The 25,397-nt window shown below is 42.7% G+C and overlaps 1 long non-coding RNA gene across 1 annotated transcript; it reads left to right on the forward strand.

Annotated features, from left to right (window-relative positions):
• The first annotated feature begins 20,628 nt into the window (after window positions 1-20,628).
• Window positions 20,629-23,391, forward strand: LOC136991121 (uncharacterized). The gene is made up of 2 exons (XR_010883157.1): window positions 20,629-20,954; window positions 22,277-23,391. It is a non-coding gene; the product is annotated as an uncharacterized lncRNA (long non-coding RNA).
• The last annotated feature ends 2,006 nt before the right edge of the window (window positions 23,392-25,397 follow it).

Raw genomic sequence — 25,397 nt, forward strand, 5'->3', positions numbered from 1 at the left:
GTTGCTTCAGTCATATCACCCATAGGAGGGTCTTCTTTTTCCTTCCAGCACCTCTCCCACTCCTATTCTTCCCTGCTCCTCTCCCCCAATAAATCTGGTCACAAGTACAAATCCTTTGAGCAGATGGGTAGTAAATAAGGAGCTGGAGATTATGTCTAATGGTTAAAATAAAAGTGCCTGAGTCGACATTATGAGTTATATTATCTAAAGACCTTGTACCGGGCCTCTACTTTATATGCCTGTATTTTCTAAGTGTGAACAATTTTCTGGTCTAGCCTTTTTTAAAAAGTGTAGTGTTTAGAGATACCCAAGTTTCTGAGAGCCAAGCTTCATACCATATAAGGGTCTGTTTTAGAGATGGAGCCAAGAACTCTCCCTCTTAAAACAGGCCCCTTTTAGCTGCCTCGGGGTGGCACCGAACACCCGAGGCACTGGCGAGCATACCAGCTCCTGGCTCACACTTTATATTCCAGCAACTGGATGCGCACAAGTGTTAGGCAGTACACCTGCAAAACCAGTTGGTCCCTATAAATTTCACAAGTGCAAATTCTAACACTTGCGTGCCCTGTTGCTACACTTCCAGCAGCTTTAGCTCTTGTGAACCGCAGGGAGATTGGAGTGCAAAAATTTACCGTGGCATATTTATGAGTGAATACTAAGCCCACTGCCAAAAATTCTACCATAATGCCATTATTAGAATTCCATGCCTTACACCATTCTATACTGATGTTAATTGTGCTAATGCTGAATAGGCTTTAAGTAAGGGAGGCTTGTAAACTCTTTTTTTCCCGGATCTCATGAGATGGGAGATATCAAGACTGACAGAGATTGTGTATTTGTTTTGTGTTTACTGAAACTGTTTACTTTAAGAAGCATCGTAATTTTGGCAGAAATCAATGAGATCTATCCCCCAAAACAATGAAATGTGACACATTTAACTCCCAAAAATTCCTGGTAGTATTTCATAATAAGGTATGTTATCACAATTTTGTTTTCTGAGTTGTTTTGTTCTGTTTTGTTCTGTTTATTATACTGCATTGATGTCATTGTTATAATTCTATTTGCAAATAATAACATTAGATAAATTTAAAGGCTGTATGACTTTAAAGTTACATGATAAATTTCCCCTGGCCTGATGGCCATAAACAGGACTGAAAACAGGAATAAGCCATTTACGAAAGTAGAATTCATACCTGTCAGCCAGCTGAAACTGGGAGCAGTTTGTTCCTAGATTTATTTTTTTAATTGGATACAGTTTGAGCAGATGCCTGTAAGAGCCATTACATAGAATCTACTTAAAAGGACTGTGTGATTCATTGGAGAGCTGTTACAAGCTGAAATTTAAAGGGCTAAAGTCATTCATTCTTTTAATAGACAAAATGGCTGTAAAAGATGCAGACAAATACATTTCTCCACCCCATTCTTTACATTTTAAAATTAAATTGGAATCTAGAAATACGGATCAGCAATAATCCATTTTCTCTTCTGCCAAATGCTGTGCCACTGAAAGAATCTGGGAAAAGTTCAACACAAGCTAACTTCCTCCACTTCAAATCTCTTTGCACTTCCTCTTCTGCCATCTTAATGCTATTTCCTCATTTCAGTCTATGACAGCAGTAGCTCTAATCCCCATTGCCTTGTTTCAGTCTCTATCATGGTTGTTGTTGTCGTCGTTGTCGTCGTCGTCGTCGTCGTCGTTGTCGTCGTCTTCTTCCTGCTTTCCAGTTCTTTTTAGCAGCGTCACCAAAGTCATCTCTGTATCTCAGGAAGTCTCCTGCTCAAGGAACTAGCTGCATATTCAAACACCTTGCTGCTTTCAATAATCACTTAGTCATAGCCTACTCCTTCACATCTGGACCCACTCCCCCATCTTCCTTATTCACTGGAAATGGTCCTGCCTCCCTCCCACCTTCTCTAGGTACCCCAAAGAGCTTAGACCTTGATGTATTACTTAATTTTAGTCTCTCTCTGTTGGCTATTGTTCCTTAACCAAATTGTAAAGATGGTTAATTCATATTCTATCTCCATGGTGAAATAGCCCCAACAAGGCCTATGTCTTTTGAAAACCTGATTAGATGAAAATATTTTTCTTTTGTTTCAGAACTGCAAAATTTATCACACAGGTAAAATTTAGTCTAACATGCTACCTATATAGTATGTTTACCATTGCTCTCTTAGAATAAATCTGGAATGCTCTGCTGCCTGTCGTAGATACTATGTTTATGTGCAAACAGTGAAGGATATTCACCTTATCTCAAATGACAGAGCTGTGTTCCTTGTAATCTATCCCTGCTCTCTCCTCAAAACGCCCTCCTCTCCTGATGATGCAGGTTTTAAACCCTTGTAGGAAAAAGGTTTTGCATACTTTTCTCTCAATGGTTTTTGCACATTTGGATTGTATGTTTGGCCCAATCCCACCACAGACAAATTAGGACACAGTAAGGCACTGCCTCCATTGGGTGGCAGAAGCCAATACCTGAGGTCTGATATGGAGCAGCTTCTTAAAACTATCTCCTACCTGCTCCTGAGTCTGTAAGCACTCCTCCTCTGTTTCACTTTGGAGTCTAACAGATCTTTCCGACGATTTAAGCTAATATGTTTCCACTGGATCACAAGGGACAAAGAAGAAGATTCACATCTAGACTTAGCACTCCAGCACTCCGTGGGTGTGCATCAGCGAGACAGGAAGGTGCCACCATTCCTGTCCAGCCTTCATGTATGAAGTTTCATTTCCACAGATACAGAGGAGCAGGCTGGAGAAGGCTGGCATGTGAATCTGGCTTTGATGCAGAGTTAGGATATGGCCAGAGCACCCACCCCGATTCAGAAACTTGGATCTGGTGATGCAGCCAAGGCAATGAAATTGTCTCAGCAAATATCAGCAACCACCAGATTTCAGCTGTTGTTTTCCGCCTCTCCCTCCAACTTTCTTTGGCGAGGTCAGGGCATTCCAGCTATGCTGCACTGAGGAGAGGGTCCCCCCTTCAGGTCCCCCTTGGACCTCCCAGAGGAAGAACAAAGAGAACGAATGGGCAGCAGGGCAGGATGCAAACGGAAGGTCAGCATGGATTTGTTTACCTGACTGTCTAAGCATCCAGGGAATGACAGGGTCACTTGATGGCCATTGATTATTACAATATTTAGAAAGGTCAGAGAAACCTTGGAATATCTGCTTCACTGACTGGAACACATGTTAACGGTGTGAAACCCAATATTATGAGAGGTCAGTCAGGACTCTTGCGTGACTTTCACAGCTGAACCCTGCTCAAGTGAACACACTGCAGACAGCAGTTTAAATAAAAAGGGGGAAAATTCAAACATAAACTTCTTCTGGGAAACAGTAAGCTCGCTTTATTACATTTTGTGCAAGTGACCTTGTAGAACATTTCTATATTGCCCAGAGAAAACTTTTGCATCATTAAAAATGGTCAGAAAAGGAAAAGGGACTAAATTTTGCTAGGGATAAACAGTTACCACCATACAGTGAAGCTGTGTCAGGTTATAGTAGCAAAGTCTTTGGGTCAAGGTGATGAAAAAAACAACAGCAAAACTTGGGCTGAAAAAGAACCATCTGCAACAGGGAGTCTAATATATCAATATAAAGCTGATCTACAGAGCACTCAGATTTATTCTGTAGGGAGCAACCTTTGCCAGCTGGGGCATGGACTGCCTGACCTAATATGCCTTTTCCATTTATTTCTGTGATGCGCAGTTATTTTAGCAGCTTCATTTCTTTTCTCCTCTGCTGGGTAATAGTGTTAGCAGTGGATCTGCCAGAGGAAACCAGGGCTCTCAGACAGTTGTAAAAATTGCATGATGCATTCAAAGCACGTGAGCGAACACCTCACAGTCCAGCCTTGGAGCAAGTTGAAAAGAGAAATTTAGACAAGGCCGTAATCTCTTTCAGGGGAAAAGAGTGCTTGAGGGCGGCTGGTTTAAGCCTGCTGAGCAAGGGGCGGTTCTGGAGCTGCATGTGCACTTGTTTACTACGGCTTACAGGCGCTGCCCTGTTTTGTTGCCTTCCTGCTCCACTCCCATTCATTATTTCCCCTGTTTGTTTATTCTGCAGCATTTCTGGATCTCCCTCTGGGGATCTGAAGAATTGCATTAAGGACTCGTCTATCTTATCATGGAAGACGAGCAGTATACTCCAGAGGCTATCTCCTTCAGGCTCCCAAAACAGGCACAGGCAGAGGGAGTCTCTGGGAGAGGCCCTAAGCAATCACATAGCAGCACTGAGCACTGGCTGCTTTAACTCTTTCCTTGTGGAAGCCTTTTCAAGCAGAAAGGAAATAGCTGCCCACCTCAGATTCAATTGCTGAAGTAGCCCATCTATTTGAAAAGTAGGCAGGGCTGCTTTAAAGGCAGGTGAAGGGCAGCAATCAGGTTATTGCTAAAGGTATAAGCCTTAATGAAGCAGTGGAGGAGTTGCTCAGGGTAAGGGTATGGGTACGGGTACGGGTACGGGTACAGGTACAGGTAAGGGTACAGGTAAGGGTACAGGTACGGGTAAGGATAAGGGTAAGGGCAAGGGTACGAAGGTAAGTCTGTGCTTTAGCCAGCGTTGGTACCATCCTGCCTCTCTTCCTCATCTTTGAAAGGAGACAGCTTTTCTGGCACTGATTGCTGTTAAAAACTAAAGGGAATGAAACCTGGTAGCCTCCTTCAGTCCAGGGCCACTCCCCAACCTGGAATAAAATCAAAGCTGGACCTTTTCCTGGTGTAAATCTGCTTACCTCCCTTCAAGTATCTGACTTAAGAGAAATGTATATGCGAGTTAGCATGTCAGCTGTGCCATCTCTCATCCTTATAGAGTGATCTTGTCAGGATATTCAGGATTATGTGAGCAGCTTACACACGCATGCAAATATACAGCCACACTAATATAGACTACAGCATGTAATGCAAACAGATGAGCCACCATCAGAACTGGTAAAAGACAATAACTATTTTAACTGTTGTGTTTTTTTTCTGAAATACCAATAGTGCAGCAATCACCCAGCTGAAGCAATGGGGAGAAGTACATGTTTCACCTTATGACCATTCTTTTTTGACACAGATTCTTCTCTATCTGAAAAAAGAGGGGCCAAAATATCCTATGAATCCTTTTGCAGGGGCTATTCCTTGCATAACAGAAGTATTTTTGTTTAGACTATGAAAGCAGCTCCCTGATTCTACCTGTGAATTTCCATTGAACATCCTGGAGACTTCCGAATTCTCTGCAGCATTTTGCCATGTTTTAAACAGAAAAATGATCCTTCAGAAATATCCTAACCTACCAGTTGTTTAAAAAAATACAAATGTCATGAGGGCTATGTTTCCACATAAAACAGAATTTAGCTCTTAGTATGCAATTTGTATGATACAAAAATGGCTTGCTTGTTTACAGTTGCATTTTAGTTGACAACACTAATGACAAGAAACAGAAAGCCCATTACAGAAATCAACAGTTTCATGTAATGACAGTGTGATCAAGACCCCCACAGCTATAATGTTAGTGCAGGGAGCACACTTGTCTATGTTCACAACTCTTCTGCTCACCAAGTCCCGTTTTGAACAAAAGCCCTGAGGATGTTTTGCTGTGTTCCTAAATTATATTTTCAGACAGCATAAGATGTGGCATACTAAGAGAAGCTTAGCCTAGTTTCAGCCATGCTGAAAGACAAGCTGAGTGAACAGATACTCTTTACTATTGTGAGAGATCAGGAAGATTGCTAATTTTCAGCCCGTTCCCTCTGCAACCTTAAGCAAACATAGTTTAATTAGATCAATAAGGATCAAAGTTACTCTGAGCAGAGAGGACTTTCAGTTCCTGTAATTGTGATTAATCCACTGCCTCAGAGAGGAAAAACACAAAAACAAAACAGAAAAGAGAAAGTCTGGGGATTTTTGCCAGCCCTAATCATTTAAAATATTTTTGTTGTTCTCCTTAGTTCAAAATGCTCCGTACCATCACAATAGCTCTTTGATATTGGACACTGATATTGATCTGGGTGCATCTGTCTCGCTCAGCAGCTGATAATGACGGCACACGTGATTTCCTGTTATTGAAGCCCCACAGACATTTCTGGAGCCAGAGCTTGGCAGCTCCAGGGTTCCATCAGCAGCCCAGTGTCCAAAGCTCTCATTGCCTTTCAGCCGATGCAAGGAGGATACGCTGCAGCCCCGCTGAGTCATAAACAACTTGTTTACCTCCTTCTCCATGCAATCTGTCCCTGCTTCTATCGGCTCCTGTGGCATCAACAGAGCATTAAACACGCCGAGCTCATAGGCTGCCGTGCAGAAAACAACACAAGGAGCCTTTCCAGGCTCTTGCTTTCTAGGGCAGGGGAGGTTATTTATACCTGTTGTTTCCAGTTAGCCAAAGCAGCCCTGCTTTTGCATGTGGTTCACTTTGAAGGAAGCTAGTTTATAGTATTCTTTCTGCTGCCATGGAAATGTAAGCAGTATGGGCCTGATGCTGCTCTTCCTACAAAGCTGCATTTGATCAGGCAAAAAGAGACACTGTCTTTTTTACATGCTGTTTGCATTTGAATAGAAAAAGTGAAAGGTGTGTATGATTTATAGATCCCCAAATGCCAGGGGAGCACCAATCAATACTGCAGCAGAAGGCAAGGTTACAGGGTAAAACCCCTGCAGATTTCAACCAGAGTGCAAGAGGAGGGGAATCTGAAAATATTTGGAAAGTCTTGAGTCTGTCCCCTCCAGATTCCTGACCAGGACTTTGGAACAACTGTACAAGACATTGACCCAGAAAAAGCTTCCCTGGGGTTTAGTATAGCGGGCAGTGAATAGGAGTGACAGGGCTCCCCGTATGAATGCGCTCACTTTGTACTCGAGGTGCAGAGAAGCTCTCAAGAGCCCTCAGAGAGCAGGATCCTGCTCCTGTTGAAATCAAGCGCAAACATCCAAGCAGATCTGGGGATTTTAAGAAGTGGTGGATGCCCACACGGCACATATATGAAGCTAGCTGTAGTTCACAGCGCTCTGCTCTGATCCACAAAGCGCCCGTGCTTTTGAGGCACTACAGTAGCCGTGCAGGGGAAGACGTGCCCTGTCAGCCTCACATCTGTACAGCACTGAGGATCAGTAGCAGGCAACTATTTTTTGGAGATGCTCTATACTAATGATTTTGAAACTCTTTTGAAAACGTGTTGTTCTGGGAAGTAATTGCAGTTAATGTAAGAGTGCCTTTCATTGTGTTGTACACTGCCTGCTTGATCAGTTTGGCTAAAGACTTGAAATGCTATAGAATAGAAAAATCCAGCAGTTACTTTCAATGCTCATGCTTGAAAATGAAAGCTTGGGTTTGGTTAAGTATCAGCTTCTGTTGCCATCATGCACAATGTTCTCAGGGCTTTTTGGTATTAAAATTGAACTGAAACTCTCATAAGATCCGGACAGTGTGTTTAACCTGAACAGGGTGATAATCCAGGCCACCTAATTTAGGCATTGCCTCATCTCAGGCATGTGCCCCTAGGGGGAGATGGGTGTTGGAGGGGAGGAGGAAGAAGGATCTGCGTGAACAGAATTGTCTAAATTCTCCAGTCTGTCAAAAGGGAGAGGTGGAAAACTGCAGAGAGAGCACTGCTGTCCCTCACCTAGGAACTTCCCTAATATCAGCTGTATAAGGAACTTGGGTACCTCGAGAAGGTGATTCAGCCAGTTGTTAGGCCTCTCTTCAGCTGATGAAGAGCTGACAGGGATCAATTGTTTCTAGAGATACTCCTCGCTTGAAAGCTCTAATTTACAGAATCACAGAATCGCTGAGGTTGGAAGGGACCTCTGGAGATCATCTAGTCCAACCCCCCTGCTCAAGCAGGGTCACCTAGAGCACATTGCACAGGATTGCATCCAGGCGCGTTTTGAATATCTCCAGAGAAGGAGACTCCACCACCTCTCGGGGCAACCTGTTCCAGTGCTCTGTCACCCTCACAGTGAAAAAGTTTTTCCTCATGTTCAGATGGAAGCGTCTGTGTTTCAGTTTGTGCCCATTGCCTCACGTCCTGTCGCTCGGCACCACTGAAAAGAGTCTGGCTCCATCCTCTCGACACCCTCCCTTCAGATACTTGTACACGTTGATAAGATCTCCTCTCAGCCTTCTCTTCTCCAAGCTAAACAGGCCCAGCTCTCTCAGCCTTAAATACTATATAGTGTGTCCTAACATCCCTGCTGGCTGTCTTATTGACAGAAAGCCATGCTATCCTGCCCTCACCTGTGGAGGGTTATCTGACAGAGTGAGGAGGTATCTACCTTTCAATATTGGTCTTTTGGTCTGGAAGGAGAAGATCCTGGATTTTAGGCACTAGTTAATCTGTCAGGATTGAAGTATCATTTCCCAAAGCTCCAGCTTGTGACCAAGCTTCCAGGCCATAGCCTGTCCTGGGTGAATATAGTCTTCACCTCTTCTCTTGAAGCTTGGCCTGCGTTTTGTCAGGTATGTAACTGAACAAGAAAAAATACTGAAGGCCTTTTCCCAGCGGCTAGAGCACTGACCATGACTAAGAATAATGGATTTAAATCCTTGCCTCCAGTTTTTTTCTGTCTGATGATCAAGTAATATGTGCAAAAGCTCGTACCTTCTCATGATTTCAGTCATCTGCAGGGCTCTTCAAGGAAAGACATGTATGTGACTAAATCTGGCCCACAACAGTTTTGTTGCTGAGAGGAAGGGACTCACCTTCCCAGAACAAGCTAAGTAAGGAAGAGCCAAGTGAAATGAAGCACTCCCAGAGCAAGATCAGCCCTATAAAGCCGTGGACTGGATTACTGCTTCGGTGAGTTTTAGACAACATATGTATGAATTGGATCTTGACTGTGTCATTATAGCTATAGAAAGAGTTTGACTAGAAGCACAGGAAACAGAATTTCCCAAGTTTTCTCTCCATATGTTTATTTAAAGTCTGTTTGTTATAACTGATATTGAAACACTCACTGAGATCTACTTCAGACTCCACTGCTTCAACACTGTATGACCTGAATAACCCAGTTAACATCTCTGTCTTACCTGGCCCACATGCAAACAGAAGTTAATATCTTCCTCTGTTTGCAGTTTATATAATGAACTGATCTATGACTGTCACTGTGATGTATTTAATTCTTTTTAAACTGGTTGACAAACTGTTTTCACATTTCCATTTTCCTGCTTTCATTATGATCATATACTAATGAAAATGTTACAGAAAACAGTGTGATGCTAGAGTAGAAAGGTACAGACAATAATTATGCTTTCAGAAAGTTTCAGAAATTATTTCCCTCTTCATTATAAATATATATATTTTTTATTCCCTGCTAAGTCTGCTTTTTTAAAAGAAAAGAAAAATATCGAGCTCTTGAGTTTTGTTTTTCTGTGTGGTTTGTAGTGATATGGTTAGGAGAGATACATAATAAATTAATGATAGGAAATTGCAGAATAGATGTCTACAGGTCAAGGTCACTTTGTGCATAAATTGGAGGTCTAGGAGTTGTATATTTCATGCTGTCTGGCTTATACCACTTTATTGATTTTTCACTGGGAGGAAAAAAGAAAGAGAAGAACTTTAATAGATTTTTATATCCTCACTCTTTTCTAAATCTGTCTTTGTTCTGATCTTCCTGATGTTCACGCACTTTCATGGCAATAGCAAAGTCCTGCTAAACTGCACTGCTGCCATGCCACCATGACTCAAGAAGCAATGACCATCTCAACCTTATCAAACATTTGCTAGAAAAATCAAGGAGAGAAGTATAACAATAGAACTGTGTGAATAGGCCATACAGACAGGAGGCAATGGCCAGAAAAATCTCCTTTAACCTTTTGCTGATTCAGATCCGGGACCCTAGTATCACCCCCTTTCTAACCCTTCCAGTATCTTTGAAAGGAGTATTGCAGTGCAATGTAGAGGTCTGATTACTGCATCCACAGGTAAATAGCACCCATAGCAATAATGCTGTATAGTGAAGTGTTTTAGGTACAATTGAAAAATAATTCACAATGAGGTGGAGATTAAAACAGATCTGCATGAGTGGGTTACAGTTTCTGAAGGGAGTGAGCAGTCCTGTCACTGATCACTGCTGGATAGAAGCAGAGCTTTAGATCTCTGCAACAGTCTTTGGCTCTTGGAAGGGAGAGCTAGCATCAGGGAGCTGATATAAAATGAATGCCAGTGAGGCTGCTTGGTTACACAGGAAAGGAAAGAGAACATCTAATGAAAACCACTAGGTGGATTCCTCAAAGATCCAACCACTAAAGGATTAATTGCAATATACTTAAATAATAGATTTCTTCAAAAAGATTTTTGGTACTAAATGGTTAGCAGGAAGGGTGTTAGTATGACTACTTGTCTGAAGAGATGATGTCAAATCCCAGTCTATCAGTACGCCAATGTCCAAATAACTTTATTTTTTACTGAGCTCATGGAAACAAAGCTGGGATTTTATTGATCTTCTGCAGGAAAGTAATGACAACAGTCAGATCAAAAAATGCTTGTTCATAGGTTGGATTTTTTTTTCTTTTGTCTTTTTCCCTTTCAGAGAAGTGGAAGAAAAGTACATAGACAGCCTGTCTTGACTTCAGGAGCAGTCAAACATTCAATTGTGAGTTCACCAGTCAACTTTTCATTTTTATCTTTGCTGTTAACATAAGCCTTATTTCTCTGACTGCTCTTAAACATTTTCGTTCAAGCCTGTTGGACAGAATAATTAAGTGCTCCTTGGGCCAAAGAGAAGGGCGACATGTGAGTCTACTTTCTGATACTGTGAGCAATACGCCAGAATCATCACAGGACTAAAAACCAAGCGATACGTACTCAAAGACTGGAATTCTGGAAAGAGTTGAAAGTAAGAGATAACACCATCTCTTCATCAGTCCCGTAGCAATCCTCCCAGGATGAGGGCTGAAGGAAGGGGACTGGACATGAGCTGGGTCACACAGTAACCAGAAATGTCAGTGTTAGCTGCCACTGCTGCCCATCTCCCTGCTAGCAGCAGGGAATATGATTTACGCAGCAGCACCTATGGCTACTAACATGGCATAAGCTGAGAATAGGAACAAGAACCCATGTGTGTCCTGGCATGCAAAGGTTGTCTGCCCCTGATCCTCTGGGAAGGAAATTCATCTAAGTAAGAGATTGCATTGCAATCCTTTCTGCAATGTGATATGATGCACTGCTCTGAGTGAAATCCAGGGTTTCCATCCCCTGTCAGGTACATAAATTCCCATTATGTGTCCAATGAATTCTTGTTCACTTTCTTTGGCACCGTGACTCTTTGTTCATGTCAATACTGCTACATAAAAGATGCTCAATGTAGATATACCCTTTGAGGACAATCTGTACTCATTTCATTGCCAACAACTACCTGGGAGTGGATTTCCCAGACCCCCACTAAGTGTCTCTGATTAAGCCTTTTCCTTTGTTTTTCGAACAATGACTCTCATCAGAATTTGCTCCTCATTAGATAATGGTGAAATACTGCAGTCCAGCAATCTGCTTCATTAGGAGAGGGAAGCAACCATTCTCTTCTCCCAAACAGACCTCCTCAAGTTTAACCCACATCACTCCTGGATGGTTTCTCTGGCCATTCAGTTGTCAGACAACAGCAGGATGACATTTCTGTAAGAAACAGCTGTCAGAGGTGCTAAGTATGGGAAGATGGTTCAGAGCGGACCAGTGGAGCCCCAGAAATGGGGCTTAAGAAACACCCTTCCCCTGCCATTTTCTTTTGGCAGCTGGCTCCCTTGCCCATACCCTCCATTCTTCCCATTCATGCTATAAGGAACTAACTTGGCTCAGAGCTGTGGATTCACCACAGGGATCAGTCTCCAGGTGACTGCACATCATGACACTGATATATATTTCTGGATTTACTCCCTAGGATTCTTAGGTGGCCAGAGAGTTGGACTTCTGAGAGTCTAACTTTTAGAGTGGGGCTTATTGGTAATTGGGTCCCATCTCCACAAGTACTGAAGCTGGAGATCAAGGGAAGGAACCAAACCAGAACAATACATCTGATGATATCTGGCAATGAAAACAAATAACAGGCTATGATGGTAATGAAACCACATATGTTCATGCTAGTTTAGGAAAATTTGAGGTTTAAAAGTAATGGTTTATAAAAGCAGATAAGTAACTATTAAGAACATCTGAACAAGTATGGGTTACAGTTCTTGAGTCTTAATGTGAATAGTGAGTTTGTTCAGTTCCTATGAAATATTCATTAAAGGTTATATAGAAGCAAGTAGTTGATGCAGACTCATTAAAAATAATATTGGCACTTTTATAAAAGAATCTAGTATTAAAATAGGATTTTTTTTTTTACATTTATGATCCACTAAGTTTACAGTCTGCAGTGAAAATATCAGCAAATACTGAAAAAAAAAATCCTGTAAATCTCTTTAGGACAAAAAAAAAATGAAATAAAAGTTTAAAGAGGAATAATTTTATCAACATTTATTGCTTTATTCATATTGTACAATCAATAAATGCAGGAATACATATGAAGTTGTCATAATTCTTAGTACTTTGTCTAACATTAGCTATTATTTGAAAAAAGTGATTTGAAATGGCTTAGAAGTTCTGGCATATGGATCTTAGATATGTTGAAGTATTATAAGTGCAGGTTAAACTAATAATAAATGACTAATACATCAACTTAGCATGCATTGTCCTTTGAGTAGTTTCTGTATTAGTAGGACATGAGACAGTCAACAGGTGGGTTGTGGGGGAACATTCATGTATATTTAATTGATATTTCACTGGGTACAAAGCCTCATAACAGCCTTGAAGTTTATCCTGCAAGGCTTGACAACAGAGGTGTGCCACCATTCAAGTTTGTTGGGGATTTGCCTTTGGTGAATTCAGACTCCAAGGAAAGAACACAAAATCTGTCATACCTGAGGATATATTTACCCAGCCCATTATCACTCCTCCAGCAATGACCCATAGCAGATGCTTAAGAGTGTGTGTAGCTGGTGTCCCTTTATGTCCCAATTTTCTCCTCCCATCCAGCAATTTCAAAATACCACAAAGGACACATAGTGCAGAAACTGGCCACTGAAGGAGAGCAATACAAGACATCAGCATAGGTCCCGAAAGCTGTGTAGATATATTAGCGGAGTATTATGTTTGAGTTAATCACACTCCCCCTCAGCTCACTGGTGCCAGTTGAAGAGTCTCCATGCAGCACTCCACAACATGGTCCAGGCTGTGAATATGATAGGGTGTTACAGAATCAGACTAGCTCATTAAGTAAGGTTTTACAGAATATGCCGACTTCCTCAGATAAAATAAAAACAACCTTTTCCAATCCCTTGAACCAAATCCAGAATGAGACTTAAGAGCCAAACACCTTTGGCTAACAGCTCACTGTTCTACCCAGTACTGTTCTGCCTCCAAAGCTGTTCATTCTTGCTCTAGACCTGTCCCTGAGGACAAGGACTGCTTGTGGATTTTGCATTATACAATCAGTTGCTAAAATACATGCATTATGTTGGGCTACTCCTTTATCAAGTGAATGTCTGGAGATCTAACCAGACTTCTGCCTGCTTGCTCTGCCATATTCTCAGCGGCATGATGGACACGGCCTTAGTAGCAGTCATGGAGCTTTTCCGTATCTAAGCTTTGTTGTTTGCTTCATAGTTAGGGCACCCTCATAAGAAGCCAAAGGTATAACATCCCTTAATTCCTGTGCAAACACTCTGGCTACTCAGATATATGAGACAGGCATAGCTTTAAGAGACAGGCACAGCCAACTGAACTTCTCAGCAAAAGCAGCTGCTGTTCTTTCTGCCAAAGCCATTGCACTTAGCATAGTTACTACAGATTGGGCCTCCCTGGTGATTTAGGTAGGGGTCTGTGAATTTCAAACAGGCTTCAGCAGGATCTGGGCAAAAGATGCTCAGTGCAGCTAAGCTAATACCTCTGGATAGCCACGACAGCAGAGTGTTAGACACAGCTACTGGCAAAAAAAGCGGGCGCGCGTTGACTGTCTGATGCTTAGTTAACAGCCTGTTTGCATAAGTCTCTGACTTGAAAGAGTAAATTCTGACTAAGTATCAGGCTACATCTATACTGTTAAATGCATCAGTCCCAGCAAATGTTCAGTAGCCTACAGGCCAAGTGCTGCAAAGTGGTGTGTATCCTACTATCAGGCGTTAGTCCTTTTGAGATGCAGACTGCTGCATTCTCACTATCTAGCACTGGCCCTGGGTCTTTTCTTGTCCTTAATGCCCGTTAGAAGCAGACCTGAGGAAAACAAGAACCCAGCCTGGACTTTGTCAGGGAACTGAGTTGGATCTCTGCAAGACAGAAATCAGAATGGGACTAACATTTATGCAGTGTTATGGTCAAGAACCAGGGAATGAACAGAGGAGCTAAATTATCTGACAATATAGACACAGCCTCACTTTAGCACTTGTGGGTTTTTTTTTCTTTTTTTTATATCGGAGCCATAAGCTTTAGTGCTTGAAAAACAAATATTCTCAATGCTTATGAAGGTGACATTCCAGTTGAAAGTCCCATAGCCTCTTCTGGGTTAAGTTTCATGGAGGTTATCCAAAAAAGAAATGTTGCCTCCATGTCTTTATGTTTATCTCTTTGACTGTGAAGGGTCAAAGTCCTGAAAATTACTTTGAGAGCGACATTGTCTCATTTACTCTCAAACAGAATGGCCACAAAAAAGTATATGGAGGAAGAATGCCTTTGATATCAAATTGGTTTTAAGGCTGATGTAACTACATTGACTTTTCTGGAGTTAGTTCAGGTCTTCATACTAGTCCAAGTACCTTCTGAATTAAGCCCAATGACTCTCACATCAGGAGTGCTTTATCTGAAAGAAGAGCCTAATCCTAGTTTCATTTAAACTGGTGTTGACTGAGCAGATTCTAGGCCAGAAGTTGTAAAAGGCACTTAGTTCAATTGCACAGTTTTTAGATAGGATTGTTTATTACTTTTGGATTCTTTTCTGTTAAAAAAAAAAAGAGGAAAAAATCATGTTTTCTGTTTAGATGGGAAAGATTAAAGGTAAGCAGGAGTTTGGCAGACTACTGCATCTATCTACACATTGTTTAGACATAACTACAGTATGCATTATAATTCTGGTGCAAGTTACCACAAGACAAAACAGCTGGGTTGTGGTGCAGCTACTCTTCTGTATAGTTAAAAGATTTCACCAAAGCTAATCTGGAGTAGGGAGATCAAACAGATCTGGAATATCTTCATGTAAAACATAGCCAAAGTGCAGCTCTGGGCTGAAATGTGACCTTGTTAAAATAACATTGTGGAATTGCATAGTAATTATTAGTCGAAACTTTCGTACCTATTTTGTTCAGTTTATCAGTAAAACAGTGTTTCTACCTTCTGATCTTCCAAATGAAACCTAGGATAGCTGGATCAAATCTTGATGCTTTGATCTTCCTACGTGATCACTCATAAAATTCCTATAGTGAAAATTTTGGTTAAACCTGTATAGTAGAACCTTTATTTGAGTCATAGAAGTTAGATCCTATAACACCAGATGTACAAAAAAAAGGTCTGCTGAGTAAAATGGTACTATTCTAAGGTTTTAATTCAAAGCAGAGCTAGCATTAAAGGAGTTTTTTAACTATATGTTTTTTAACTTTCATATGCAAGTATAAGAATCCAAGCACTGGAAATATGAAAGCTTGTTTATTCTGCATTCTTCATCTGCTCTCTCATATTACTGAACTATTTTTGCAATAGATATTGTAACTATAGCAACATTCTTTAATGGATAAATAGCACATTAGCAACTGGGCTGAGATGGCTTTTGCAGAAATAAGCTCAAGGAGAGTAGTTTGTCAGTTTACCTTTTCCTTACATAAGTATATATGTGTGTATTATAGTAGAAGACTCCAGAACTTGAAGTCATTATGTACCATTTTATGTCCGTAATAAGTACATTTTATTTGTTTTCAGTGTTCACAGCCATATTTCCATGACATTATTAAATAGCATATGCTGTACTTTGGGGGAGAAAGGGGAAAAATCAGCTTTATTTATTGAGTCTTCATTTACAAAATATTTTTGTCCTATATTTTGTCCTATTTGAAAGTCACTTTTTTGCCAACTTAAATAAATATGAAGCAGTTTTACATGCACATTTTTATTAGCTACTTAAATATCACAGATAACAAATGTTAAAATATTTACTTTCTGCAAATTATGCAAACTAAGTGGCTGCTCTTGTTTCTGTTGAAGTTAATGGGTGTTTTGCCACTGACACCAGTGGGAGCAGGATCTGGCCTTTAGGAACTCAAAAATATTATCAAAGTAAATATGTATTCTTCTTTTTCAAATAAAACTCTAAGCTACAGTTGTTTCTGTGCTGATAGCAGTCTTCAAAAGAAGTCAGACCAGAAATTTTTCAAGTGGTTGATGTTAACTTTAATCTGAAGGCATCTAGCCTCTAGCAATCAGTGATGTGGTAGTAAATTAAAAAATGGTGAACCCATCCCTGATGTTCAAAGCTGGGCAGTGAAAAGTGTATAAATACTACGTTGCCAAAACTTTAAAAAAGAGACTCGATTTACCCTTAACTTCACCATCACTGAGAATGGCATGCCAGATACTGAATCTAACCCACACTTTGTCATTTTTCAAAGGAAGCATTTCCAGTTATTACATGGAAAACCACATTGGTGGACTTTTGGTTGTTATAAGGTGTAAATAACAAAATCTCTATTCTCAGCTAAAGGGAAGTGATTTGGTTATAGTGAAAAGCTTTCTTCGTGTGTACTGTATCCCACACTTGTCAATGTGTTTTATGACCATCAAGTCTCCATGGAAGATGGATGAGGTTGGCTTGGAAGTGCCCAAGTTTAATCAGTTTTGCCATGATAAATTGACTTTCGGATTCTTTTTCAGGCATGCTACATATAATATGAGTAAATATTAGCCGATTTATGTCACTATAGGCTGTGGTACAAAACCTCTATTTAGGAAATGCAATGCTAACTGCTTCTAACTCAGTTCAAGAAGGAGGAGACGAGGAGTGGCTACATGAGAAGCATAGGCCAGGCAAGAAGTGAGAAGGGGCGTGAGGTTGTGCTGAGTCAGTATATTCCCACAGCAAATTAAAACAGTCATTTTTCCTTTTCTCTCAGGGAGGTTCTGAGTCACAAAGAACCTACTCATCTATTTCATCTATTGTGTATCATATTGCTTGGAGGAGGATGAAAAGAAAAGAGGAAGATGAGAAGTAATTTGGAAGAGAGGAACCATATCAAAATATTTCCTCCCCAGCCTTAACATCTAACCCATCTCTTTGTACTACTCTAATCGACTTAATTTCTTGAAGACGTTAAGAAAGAAGAAAATGTTCTTGGGCGGAAGTTACTGGGAGTAGAGGTGGTGGGAGGTTGGCATGGCAATCCTGTGGCTCAATAAACTCCCTTTAGGTCCTGGGTTGAGTTTCCTATCCATCAACCTTACAGAAAGGGACTGGACTTTGGGTATCCAGACTGGCAGTTGTGAAGAAGGGAAAAATCTGTTCTTTGTGTCTGTGGATGTTCAAGGGAAAAACCATAGCCTAAAATTAAAAGTCAAAATTAGTATATATTTGTCGCCACTTGATATAGCTGATATTGACAAGATATTATTCTTTGACAAGATTTCTAGTCTAGCCAGTAAAAGTAACTGAACAGGCATAATATAATTTTTCTCATTTCTTGAGAGTTCAACTTAGTATCAGATCACAAAACATAACAAAACATGAATGAGCAGAATTGCTTATCTTTTGCTGGTCAGTTTTCATCCTGCTTTCTCTTTTAAGGCTTTTATGAATGACTTGGAATCAAACATTAAATTAGTACTGATAAAGCTTGCAGATGGTATAAAGATTGACTAAATACTAATTTACAACAGGTTACAGGTACAGAACAACCTGGATTGCTTGGTGAGGTGGACATAGACAAATAGTGTGAGGAGGAGAGGAGAGGAGAGGAGAGGAGAGGAGAGGAGAGGAGAGGAGAGGAGAGGATGACTTCCCTCTCTTCACACTTCTGTTCATAAAGTTAGAAAGTACACCAGGATAACAACCAGTCCTCATTCCCTGCCCCATGCAAGGATGAACTATATGTGTAGACTGTACCTGGTAGGTGTCATGGAGTAACGGAGTCTGTCTAGGCAAAGTGTGTCTGTTTCATGATCTTACTGTTAAGGTGCTTGCACTGACCATTTATGAGGATCATAGTGCTATAGTTATAGGTGTGCTTTTTTGCACTCAAGATACATGTTAACAGCCCTCTGCTCCACTTTGTCATCTGTCCTGGAGCCAGGGGCTCATCCCTCTAAAAAGATATTCATATTTTTCTATACCTTCCTCTTCTCTGTAGTGGAGAGCTACTTCAGTTTTGGCATATGCAAGAAAGACAAAAAAGTGGGGCTGACACACACTTCCACCCCAATCTACCCATGCTCATGTCACTCTCCCATTTTTTCCAATCCGGCCTCTTCACAGTGTTAATTGCTTGACCACTCCCCACAATCCTTATTTCCTCGCTGTAGCCTAATTCTTTCACCTCCCTAGTCCTCCATACTTCTTCCTACCCAGCAAACATTTGAATGTGTAATTGATCTCAAAAACAGTATGAGCACCTCCTGAATGTTGTGCTATTCCAAGTTCATCTTTTCAAAATAAAAAAAATAGGGTACAACATTTTCACAGAGGCAGATTCAGGACATTCTCTCAGTTTATCTCTTTTCCATATTTCTTTCCAAATTTGGATTTGAACGGTCACTGACTAGATTGACATAAGGGAGAACAAGAATAGTGCGTGCCCCACAAGTTGCCCAAGACCCATGCAGGGTCACTGGCTAAAGTGCCTTTCAACTGCTTGGGCCATGGTCCCATAGCAGTCTAAACTGATTTAACTGCTGGCTACCAAAGTCCCATCTCTATCCATCCCTTGAGTTTAGCATTTATTGGATCTGAGCCTTCTCAGTTCATTAAACCACAGGAACACTATTCACTTTTCATAGGATCACAAGATAACCCAGGCAAGAAAGGACCTCCAGAGATCTCTAGTCCAACTTCCTTCTCAAAGCAAGGTCAGCCATGAGATCAGACCATGTTACTCAGGGCTTTGTCCAGTCAGTCTTGAAAGCTTCTGAGGGTGGAGACTACACAACCTCCCTGGATAAAATGTCCTTCTGCCTGACTGTTGTTGTGGTGATAAAGTGTCTTCTTATATCCAGCCTGAACCTCTCTTGTTCAGTTTATGCCCTTTGACTCTTATCCTCCTGCAATGCACTGCTGTGAAGAACGTGGCTCCAACTTCTCAGACCCCACCTCATAGGCCCTGGCAGGCAGCTGTTAGATCACCCTGAAGCTGTCTCTCCTCCAGGCTGAATAAGCCCTGCTCCCTCAGTCTCTCCTCACAGGGCTCCATCCTGGTGGCTGAACTTAGTCTGGTTTGTTGATTTTTTTCTTGTACTGAGGGGTAGGGGACAAACCTGGATGCAGTACTCTAGATGTGGTCTAATGAGTGCCAAGTAAAGGGGAATAATCACTTCCCTTGATCTACTGTCTGCGTTCCCATTAATTCTGCCCCAGATGCTGTTGGTCATCTGTGCTGCTGGGGGATGTTGCTGGTGCACTGGCCCCCAGGGTCTTTCTAGCAGAGTTGCTCCAAGTCAGTGGTCCCCAGCATGTGTCACTGCAAGGGGCTCTTCTTTCTCAGGTGCAGGACTTGGCACTTGTCCTTGCTGAATTTCACAAGGTTCCTGCCAGCCCATCATTCCAGCCTTCAGGTGAAGGTTTAGGTTCCTCTGGACAGCAACCCTGCCCTTAAGCGTATTGATTGGTCCTCTCGATTTCATGTTATCCACAACTTCATGAGAGTGCCTCCACCACCTCCTCCAGGTCGTTGATATTAAATGGCGCAAGTCCCAGGATGGACATCAGCAGTACCCCGCTTGTTACCAGCCTCCAGGCGGAGTACAACCTATTAACCACCACCCTCTGTGCCTGACCGTCACTTCTGGGGGAGTTTCTGACAGCATGGTGATCTCAGTACAGGGTCAGGCAAGCTGCAGAGACATCCTGAACAAAGGGGTATCACCATGCAGCCAGGGGTGCTGGAGCGCGCTAGCCCAGGGCCAGTGAGTGGGCAATCCTGTTGGCTTCACTGTGTCAGCCAAAGCCCTTATGCAGCATGACAGTCTTACACTAAGGCATTTCGCTTGTGAGCATCAGGCCCATGCTAATACTGACAGCCTGACTGTTTTTTTCAGAAAGCTTTTCCATTTTGCCTCCCCACTGAAGATGGTGGAGGCCAGGCCTTAACTGGGGTAAATATTGAGATAATTAAATCACTTGGAGCAACTTACTCCACATGCTGCAAATAAACCATAAGCAGAAGGGTATGCAGCATCTGAAATGTAATACAGGGCCAAATCCAGAGAGTTTCCAAGCATCCAAGGAAGCCAATGGTACTTTAAACTATCAGTCACAAAAATGAAATGCTTAGATTTGCCTTTATATAAAAATGTGTATACAAATTTCTATATATGTATACACATATGCATCTATATATGAATGCATATAAATGTATGTGTATCTGTTTAGCATATAGATAATCTAGTAGGGTTATTTTCTTAGGTTGATTTGGTTTGCCTTACTGTGGAGGAAAAAGGATGAGCAGGGAGGCACTGCGGGGCGGAACATGGGAAGGTCGTAACGGGCGGAGCACTGCTGCCGGAGAAGAAGGCAGGGCTTTACAGCATTATAAAAGAGCAGGACGCGCTTCATTAAACGCCATTTTGCCACTCCTCATATTGGTGTCTGTGTGGTGATGGTCCGGGGCCTGGGGAGAAGGCCCCGTGCCTCCTCGGTAAGAACGAGAACGGTAACAAGTGGTGACCCCGACGTGATACCGAGGAGGCGGCTCGGCCGGCGTAGGCACCGGGAGCGTGAGGAAGGGATCCGGATCCGGAACTATGGAGGCCATATGTAAGGTAGTAATGGCCTGCGCCAAGGAATGGCGGGCGCCGCTGAAGGCGGGCGCGATACGAGCGTGTGTAGAGAGGCTCGTAAAGGAGGGAGCGATTACTTCTCCTATGGAGATTCTGCGGGAGGAACTGTGGCTGCAATGCACAGCAGCGCTGGCGGAGTTCCTGATGAACGGGGGATCCGCGAGGGAGTTAAAGGTGTGGGGGCTGATAAGAATGCTCCTGCGGAGCGCGAGGGAGGCCCCGGCAAAAGAACGGGAGAGTGGGGGCGGGGAGGCCCCGGCGAAAGAACGGGAGAGCGGAGGCGGGGAGGTTCCAGTGATCCTACCAGTGGAATCCCAGGAGCCGCCTCCGGTGTATCCCTGGCAAGATCTCGCACAAGACAGAGAGGGATGGGGGGTCGACGGGACCGAACCCGAGGATTGCGTGCCTGGCGCAGTTTTGAGGAAGACGCTTAGTGAGGAAGATAGGACCCTGCTGCCGTGGGCCCCGGCAGAGGAGGGTGCTGTAGGTGGGGAGAGTCAGGCAGTGCAGCGAGGGAGGAAGGGTAACGGCCCATCAGAGCGGAGAGACCAGAGTTCGACCTTGAAAGGAGGGAGGAAGGTTCGGGTGAGATTGCCGGTTGAGGAGGAGAGCGGAGAAGATAGCAGCGACGAGGAAGGCGGGGGCTTGCGAGAAGTTACGCGCAGGCTGCGGGGGTGTGCAATAGGAGAGACACAGCCGAAAGGGAAGCCGAAGGGCGGAGAAGAAGTAACAACATCCCTGGTCGACACCCTATTGCGTGCATTAGAGGAAATAAGGCGGGAGGTCATGGCCACAACAGAGGCTTCGCGGGCCGTGTATGAAGAACTCGGGAAGCTAGTAAAGGTAGAGCCACCCTGGACAAAGATAAAACAGACACACGCAGAGAGCTTCACTGAATTCTGTGACAGGCTCCAGCGGGCCATTGCAGAGTCAGACTTGCCCCCGAGGCCCAGGGTCCGGTCATGATGGAGTGCCTCTGGCAGCAGAGTGACGCCATGACGCAGGACATCCTGAAAACGATCCCTAAAGGAACACCACTTTCGGTTGTCATCCGCACGGTACTGCAAAAACAGAATCAGGGAACAGCAGCAGCGCAGGCTCTTGTCACGGCGGTGGACCAGATGAGAAAGGGACCACAGCGTTGCTTCTCTTGTGGATATCACAGGGAAGAGGGTATGCTGCGGTAAAACGGGAGGAGCAGATAAGATGGGTTCCAATGAAATGCATAAAACCTGACCTAAATGCACGTACGGGAGGGTCTGGGGTGTAACTAATCATTCTTGGTGAGATTCCATCCTGAACAGGGCGACGCCAGACGGGATGCTGCTGCATGGCTGCATTGATGCTTATCGCCGGCTTCATGATTCCGGGGACCGCAGAGTCATACTGGAGGAGATGAGCACAGGCGCACAGAGCAGCTCACTACTGCATCCCGTTCAACCCCGAGGCGGGGCCGACAGAGACTTTCCTGACGGGGAACAAGTCAACACAGGGGCGTGGATCTTGTCATGGTTTGATTAGAAATGGCTTATAACACTAGGCTTGATAGCACTCACAGTAGTAATAGCGATATGCTGCGGCTTGCTAATTCTGAATTATTGCTTACGGCATGTACGGCTTAACTGCTTGATAGACATGAGCATAGAGTATATCAATTAATAGTACAGGAAAAAGAGGTTCTAGACAAGATATTTGCATGAGAAGCGGTAGACTAGGCGTAGCGGAAGATCACGCGGTGTGACGCGCAGCCTAGGGGTGGAAACGAAGTGCACCTGTATGTAAGCTTGCACGCAGCCCACAATAAACGCCATTAGACGAATGGCTAACTAACCTGGTTGGCAATCTACCACCGTGGCTAACAGGACTGCTCGCTGAAGGCTTGCGCATTGTGCTAATCCTCATAATTATAGGCTTATGCTTGTGTGTAATACTGAGCTGCGTTAAGAAAGCCTTGCTGAAAGTAGCGGGCCAAGTCTGGATTGCTCGACAACAAGAAGGAGAACTTCTGGAGGAATGGCTGGGCTTTGGGGGGGGGCTATAGTCTGTTGGAACTGAGCAATCCCGCCTATGGCCGCTGAACCGACGAAGACAAGGACACCGCCTGTGTTAAGAAGCGGAAGAAGGGGAGGCAGCACACAGCTCCGCTCACGAAGCTACTAATGCAAGGAACCACCCGATGGCGGTCCCGTCGAGACACGCCGCACTTCCGCGTGTTTTGTTGCGTCCCGCTCGATATAACGAAACAACGTTGATGGGAGAGGGGGAGATGTGGAGGAAAAAGGATGAGCAGGGAGGCACTGCGGGGCGGAACATGGGAAGGTCGTAACGGGCGGAGCACTGCTGCCGGAGAAGAAGGCAGGGCTTTACAGCATTATAAAAGAGCAGGACGCGCTTCATTAAACGCCATTTTGCCACTCCTCATATTGGTGTCTGTGTGGTGATGGTCCGGGGCCTGGGGAGAAGGCCCCGTGCCTCCTCGGTAAGAACGAGAACGGTAACACCTTACATCTTGGTGTTCTCCTTTCTGCAGTGTTTGTATTGTGATTATATATGTAGGGTAATAATGGTTAGTGAGTCTTTAAGACTATAAAAGGGGAAAGCTTTTAAAGAATAAGAAACCCATCATAAGGATATTTTAAACTATCATTGATCACAGGAAATTTAAGATGATCTCTTTTGTTTACATTAACTGAAAGTGAAAATACTGTGCTCTATAAAATGTGGTAGGAAAAAATAAAGGAGAGAACATTGTTGGGATGTCTGCATGACAGGAAAATCATGAACAGCAGTGTGTGAGGGGGTGGGGAGAGACAGGGGATTGATGACTGTTTTCTAGTCTGGGATACCACTAAAATAATCCAAATTAGAATTAAGGAGCCACTTTTTATATACATAATTTTTCATGATAGTAAAAAACTCTTTCCTTGCTGAAAAATATGGTGCACTTTTTCAGGGGACATAATACAAGGGTGTATACTAAGCGTTCCAATTCCCCTTCAGCACACAGATGTATACATTGATTATTCCTGCTAGTTTTACTAGTGGTGATGTGCATAAAACCCAATACATCACCCTGAGATGTTACCCTGAAAAATGTTTTTATTACTAGCACACTGGAGAATATTCACTGACTTCATTTCCATCAGCTCTCTTTGGTGTTGTCCTCATTTTAGGAATTTTTAAATCTTTTAAAATGAATTCTTTGGTCAAAGAAGCATGAGGGCAAATACCGTATTGTGATCTTCATTAAAAAAAATATAGACCAACAGTAAAAAAAAGTCTGAAAAAAGAAAAAGACACTCAGAGACATAGTCAGTCAGGGAACTTTGCATATGCTCAGTGAATTTATTCCCACATTTATTTAGCAAATGATTTTAAATATTCTCTAAAGCAAAATAATAAACAACACTATTTTATCACTTTACGAAATAACTTGGGAAAAGACTGATTTCCTGCCTTCCCTTTTTCACTCGTGATTCATTCTGAATTATTGAGATACTGCCTTACACAGTTCTAGATCTTTTTTCCTTCCTTCCTTCCTTCCTTCCTTCTCTTTCTTCCTTCCTTCCTTTCTTTCCTTCTTTTTCTCTCTTTCTCGTTCTTTCTCTTTCTCTTTGTCTTTCTCTATTTCTCTTTCTCTGTTTCTCTTTCTCTCTCTCTCTCTTTCTCTGTTTCTCTCTCTCTCTCTCTTTCTTTCTGCAGGACTGGCAAGAAAAGCCAATCTGTACTGTGTTAATTGCCATGCGGTCACTGCAGTTGTTTCCTTGTTTTTGCTCCCTATCCTTGCCATAGCTTTAAACTCTCGGCAGCCTCGTGCTACATGAATAGCTTGGCCTATGGGGACCTTTCTGTCTGGGACAGTACCATTTTGTCCAGACAGGGAGAGACTGGGTTTTTTTGTTCTCTAGAAAAAAAGAAAAGGAAAAAAAAGACCTTGCCGCAGCCCTTCACTTAGGATTCTTCCACAAGAATTCTAATTCCAGCTGCATACTCCAAATGGGCTTGTGGCAGTGATTATGCTAGGGGTAAATCATCATTCAATAGCTTCATGTTCACACACCAGTTCTGTAGGGATATATATGTATATGTATATGTATGTATGTATGTATTTTTTACTTTCATATATTGTAGTCTACTGGTTTTTTGAAAATCATAATCTAATATGGCAGTTGCAAGGGGAGATCAGAATTAGTAAATCCCTTGTTTAAAAATAATTGCTGATTTGAGAAGTACCTTTGAGAAATTATGAACAGCACAGCTGTCAGTAACACTAATTATTCATATACTGAATGCATGCATTTGTGTTTTACCTATACAGAAGGACATTTTATTTATCCACTGTTCCCCTTCTCCAGGAACATTCTCCTGTGCAGTTTTAAGGCTATGCTGTGACCATCTTCATGAGAACAATTTTGTTTTATAAGG

Source organism: Apteryx mantelli, chromosome 1, assembly GCF_036417845.1.
Source record: "Apteryx mantelli isolate bAptMan1 chromosome 1, bAptMan1.hap1, whole genome shotgun sequence".
In the NCBI taxonomy this organism is placed as follows: Eukaryota; Metazoa; Chordata; class Aves; order Apterygiformes; family Apterygidae; genus Apteryx; species Apteryx mantelli.